Here is a 6,116-nt window from a genome sequence, read left to right as displayed (position 1 = left end):
ACATCTACAGACGTCTACCCTTGCAAAGCTGCACACAACATATTAGATCAAAGTTTCCGCGCCAAATAGACTATGAATAGCAGAATTACAGCACACACACGCGCACGCACACACACACTACTGCAACAGAAAAAGAGGCACATTTAGTGTTCTATAGGTGAAACTGAAAGGCGGGAATATTGCACCTGTTTGCAGAACATGCCTCCCACAGCATGTGTTCGCCATGCCGTATATTTTTTTCAGTAAACAGTGAAACGGTCGGTTATCTCAGACCAGACTATTTATTTTATCCTTGTTCCCTTCTTTTTAAAACATCAATGCATATACCTTCGTAAAATAATAGGATACCTGTCACATCCCCGGGATACACTACACATCAAATATGTACATAATGCTTTTTCCATTASATTGTATCTAGGCTATTCACTTAGGCCTACATCCTGTCTAAAAATGTTGTTAATGACAATGGCTATACAATTAGCCTATTAATTAAATAGAAATGAATTCTGCCATGTGTCTCAACAATATTAGGCAAATTGATACATTAATAAACCAAACCATTATTATTTAGGACTATGCATGATTCTTTTCACATTATTGATCCCTCTCCCTTTCAAAACACATCTGTTTTAGGGACTATGGTGTCATAGTCCCTAATGTCATAGACCACTTATGTTAAATKAAAGCACCATTTTCATTGCCTTGTGCCCAGAAACTCTCTAGTGAATAACTTGATGTGGTTTATGAGTTGGAATGCTTTAAAAATGTTTTGTGAAGGTATGCATATCAAACTGCTGCAGTTGCAGAGAAATTATTCTGGTAGAACTATTTTGACCAGGACTTGCTTACTCACAAGGGTCCTGAGATTTCCTGAGATTTTGTATGCTGGATGGCCATAGATAACACAGGGGAGAGGGGTGGGCCTGGAAACAGAAGGGCTATGAGACAGAGGTTTAATCCTAGACACATAAAAAGTGGGATGTATACGGAGGGTGCGAGGCAACAGAAGACGAACAGCAGAGGGGTTAAGGATTTTAGAGATGGGGAAGGGGCCAATAAAACAGGGGGAACGTTTACAGGACTCCATCCAGAGGGGCAGATCCCAAGTGGACAGCTATACCCTCTGCCTCAGACAATAGCAGGGAGCAGGGTCCGGTGGTGGTCCGCCTGTCGCCAATATCTGGAGGTGGTCTTGAGAAGAGTGGACCGGGCTCTCTTCCAGGTACGGCGATAGCGGCAGAGGGGGCAGAGGGTATTCTGACTTCTTCCTCTTGCTCAGGGAAGAGCTGGGGCTGATATCCCAAGGAACACTCAAAGGGCGAGAGGCCAGTGGCCGAGCAGGGAAGGGTGTTGCGTGCATATTCCACCCACACGAGTTGCTGGCTACAGATTGGCGGAGATGAGACAACGAAACACAGTCTCCAGGTCCTGATTGGCTCGCTCCGACTGGCCGTTAGACTGGGGAAGAAAGTGGGAGAGTCTTACTCTGCCCACACACAGTGCAGGTGGCTGAACCAGGATGGCAGGAGAGTCTAGAGGCATGGGCCCATTCCAGGACCGGAGAATGGGCAGAGTCCGGGACAAACATCCAGTTAGCCGGGAATGCTTGCCTTACAGACCCGGCCCTCTATACCCCAGATGAGTGTAGCCACCAGACAGGAAGTAGGGAGGATGGTCTCAGTGTCAGATGGTGTAGCAGCAGGGCAATACAGGCGTGAGAGCGCGTCAGGTTTGACATTCTTGGACCCAGGGTGGTAGGAGATAGTGAAATTAAAGCGTGTGAATAACAGGGACTGTCGAGCCTGCCTTGAGTTGAGGTGCTTGACAGTGCGGAGATATTCCAGGTTCTTATGGTCAGTCCACACTAAGAATGGAAGTTCTGCCCCCTCTAACCAGTGCCTCCACTCCACCAATGCCATCTTAACTGCGAGTAGCTCTTCATTTCCAGCGTCATAGTTCCTCTCAGCAGGGTTAAGATGATGGGAAAGGAAGGCACAGGGATGCAAGTTTTGGTCCTGGGTAGAAAGCTGGGACGGCCCCCACTCCGGGAATGGTCCGGATGGATTAAGATGGGAGCTGTAGTGAATCGATGCTTGAGGTCCGAGAACCCCAGGTCAGCTGCTGGAGACCACATGAAAGGAACCTTGGGAGAGGTGGAACACTGCGGGAGCGTTGGTCAGTCCGAATGGCATCACCAGGTACTCGTAGTGCCCGCTAACCGTGTTAAAGGCTGTCTTCCATTCGTCGCCCGTATCCGAACCAAATGGTAGGCGTTCCAAAGGTCCAACTTTGAGAAGTTGGTAGCCCCCTGGAGAAGCTCAAAAGCTGAGGAGATGAGTGGTAGCGGGTAACGTTTTTTAACCTTGATATCATTAAGGCCCCGGTAGTCGATACACTGACACAGGGTTTTGTCCTTTTTCTCCACAAACAAGAACACTGCGCCGGCGGTGGAGGTAGATACTCCCAGCCGCAAGAGAGTCCTTAATGTACKTCTCCATAGTCTTGGTCTCCGGACCCGACAGGGAATAAATCCGCCTCCGAGGCGGTGTAGYGCTCGGGAGAAGGTTGATGGCGCAGTCGTAGGGTCGATGCGGAGGAAGGGATGTGGCGGGAGCCTTGTTGAAAACCTCCTGGAGGTCCTGGTACTCTGCAGGAAYGGAGGAGAGATCCAAGGCTTTACCCAAGCCTGCAGAAAGATGTTCCGGGGCAGGCTGCGCTGACTTCAGACCCATGATAGATCCACTAGCCCAGTTGATCAGGGAATTGTGCCTCTGGAGCCATCAAAACCACAAGTACATAAGGGGATTCGATGAGAAGGAACTGTATAGACTCACTGTGATTACCTAACACTCGCAGGTTGATAGGAATCTAATTGTGGGTAACTCTGCCAATAGAGAACCCATCCAGCGCAGTGACATCCATGGAAATGGAGAGGGGTAGTGTCCATCAATCTCCGACATCAGGGTAGTGTCCATAAAACTCTCATCGGCCCCAGTCAATGAGCACCCGGAGAGATTTGGACTGGTGACGCCACAGCAGGATGGCATGAAGAGGGTTTACGAGTAAGGGGAGATTGGAAACTCCCCGTATGGCACACCAGTGTACTCGTACCTACTGATAAGCCTGGTCTTTTAATGGACATGTAGATATGTAATGTCCTGTAGTACCACAATACAGACAGCATTTGGTGCTCAGTCTGCACAAGCGTTCAACAGGAGACAATCTAGCCCTGCCCAGTTGCATGGGCTCCGGAGGAGACAAGTCGACTACCCTCGTGATTCCCGTCGGATTCTCTCGGCCCTGTAGACTTCAGGAACTTCCGGGATTCCTCGGAGACGAGGTGAGAATCTTGGACGAGCAAGTGTGACTGGGGACAGACCTCCTCTCTCTCCTACATTCCCGTAGCCACCCATCAATCCATATGGTCAAGGCTACGAGAGAGTTGAGGTCCATGGGCAACTCCCGGGCTGCGAGCTTGTCTTTAACTACCTCTGATAAATCATGAAGGAACGTGTCGAACAGGGATTCCGGGTTCCAGGCACTCTCGGTGGAAAAAGTGCAAAAATCCACCGCGTAGTCTGCCACACTACGGGAGTCTTGACGCAGTTGAAGTAGCTTTCCCGAGCAGCCTCTATTCCGGACAACGGAGAATCGAACACCTTCCTTACCTCTGCCACAAACTCCTCCAGACTGAGAAAATGGTGGATTGTTGCTTCCACACCRCCGTAGCCCAGGCGATTTCTCTMCCGGACATGAGCGTTATCATGTACGCTATCTTCAAGCGATCCGAGGGATGATGGAGCACTGGGAGAGGAACGCCCAGCAGGTTCCTGGATCTCTAACATAGTGCTCCGGAAGAGGTAAGCTAGGTTCACGGAAAGCCGAGGTAGGCTGGGAAGAAACGCCATTGGTAGCGGGGTTACTGAGAGTCTGGGAGGTTACCGTAGTGGCTTGGTGCCTGATAGTCCGCAAAATAACTCCAGTAATGCATTGAAAGCATGGTCATGGTGTTCCGTCAAGGTCTGAAGGAACTCCTCGTGTCTTCCAATGGTGGCTCCTTGGGAGTAGACAGCGTTGCGGAGCTGGTCAGAGTCTGCTGGGTTAGTCAGGGCCAGTTCATACTATCACGGCTCAGGTTATGACCCAGATGCAGACACAAGAGGTGGATAGTTAGATACTCAGAATATGTATTATACAAAGAGGCAGGCTCAGGGTCAGGGTCAGGACAGGCAGATAGGTCAGATCCGGGAAGTCTAGAAAAACAAACTTGAGAGCAGGAGAAACGGGAAACACGCTGGTAAGACCTGACAAGACAAGATGAACTGGCACAGACAAACAGAGAACGCAGGTATAAATACACAGGGGATAATGGGGACAAATGAGAGACACTTGGTGGGGGGTGGAGACAATCACAAGACAGGTGAAGCAGATCAGGGTGTGACAGTTTTGAAGTAAACGGGGCATGACCCATGACTACACAGTAAGCAACAGTACTATTTCAGACCAGGTAGTTATGATAATATAATTTGTGTGACTATTACTGTGACTTTAGACTACTTTATTGTCAAATAGATTTAATTTGTCATGATTCATATCCACTGTCAATTTCCACTCAAACCTTTTAGGACATGCACTATAAATGAACTGTTATACTTCTTATTTGAAAAGGTTGCTACTATTTACAAAATGCCTATTTATTGTTTGTTTCAATACTCTATTTTCAGTAGCCACATTGATTTAATTAAAATTATTCGGGATATTATTCAGTTGAATTCAAACACCAAATAAACTGCACACTAAATGACCACGAGTGGTCCTCTTATCTGGACAAGGGGAGCTGAGAGGAAAACTTGAACAGTCACACGGATAGTTTCACCTTGCCTACAGTAACCTACACCTGGCTGTAGTGCGGCACGAGCAGCCTCTTTAAACTAACCAGGGACCTGAAAGCTAACATAATGCTATTAAATGATGATGCCTATAAAACTGTGATTGCTATAAATACTAACATGATGCTATTAAAGCTAACATGATGCTATAAATACTAACATGATGCATTAAAGCTAAACATGATGCTATTAAAACTAACATGATGCTTTTAATACTAATGTGATGCTATTAATACTAACATGATGCTATTAAAACTGTGATGCTATAAATACTAAGATGATGCTATTTAAGCTAACATGATGCTATTAAAACCAACATGATGCTTTTAATACTAACATGCCCAGCTGCTTTGAACTGACTGACTCATGTTTCTGCACTTAAATGCATGATCATTTTGATCCTGCTGGCCTAGCGTAGGCCATACAGTGTTTGCCGAGGTCGCAGGGTAGGTCACACAACAACCTTGTTGACCCTAGCAGCGATGTAGAGAGACAAGGTTTAATGAGTGCCCAGGCCGAGTGTGACTGTTTGTTGGTGACGTCTTTTCTCCAGACTGCGCAAGCAGGCAGTCGTTCAGCCCCGTGGTCATGTGATGAGATCACTGAGTTTAGGAGTGGGGGATTACTTGGCGGGCCCAGGGTGATCGGGTTCATCAGGCCAGGGACTCAGGGCAAGAGTTACATGTGCTCTGTATAAAGAAAGAACATGTATATTACTGTAGGGACTTACAGAGCTAGAGGGTTGGGGATTCCTGACCCTGTGCCATTCTAAAAGGAACACTCTGTCTCTCTGTGTTTATAATGAAATGCTTTAGGATCATTCCAATGCCACAATTCCTGATAACTTCTCAAATCCTTTGCTGATAGCTTTGTTTTTTMTTAGAGCTGCATGAATGTGTCAGGTTGTTGTTGACGTGCTCAGAGTGGGTGGGAGGGAGCACGTTGCAAGGTGTGCTATAGTCCTTTGGTGGTGTGACCAGGAAGGAATACTAGCGGCATCATGTTTTTATTTTATTTAACTAGGCAAGTCAGTTAAGAACAAATTCTTGTTTTCAATGACAGCCTAGGAACAGTGGGTTAACTGCCTTGTTCAGTTAGCAGAACAACAGATTTGTACCTTGACAGCTCAGGGCTTTGAACTTGCAACCTTCGGTTACTAGCCCAACACTCTAACCACTAGGCTACCCTGCCGTCATCACTGGCCAGGATTAAGAAGGTCTCCCAGCC

The sequence above is a fragment of the Salvelinus sp. IW2-2015 genome, linkage group LG13, assembly GCF_002910315.2.
Source record: "Salvelinus sp. IW2-2015 linkage group LG13, ASM291031v2, whole genome shotgun sequence".
In the NCBI taxonomy this organism is placed as follows: Eukaryota; Metazoa; Chordata; class Actinopteri; order Salmoniformes; family Salmonidae; genus Salvelinus; species Salvelinus sp. IW2-2015.
This window is presented reverse-complemented; position numbering follows the sequence as displayed.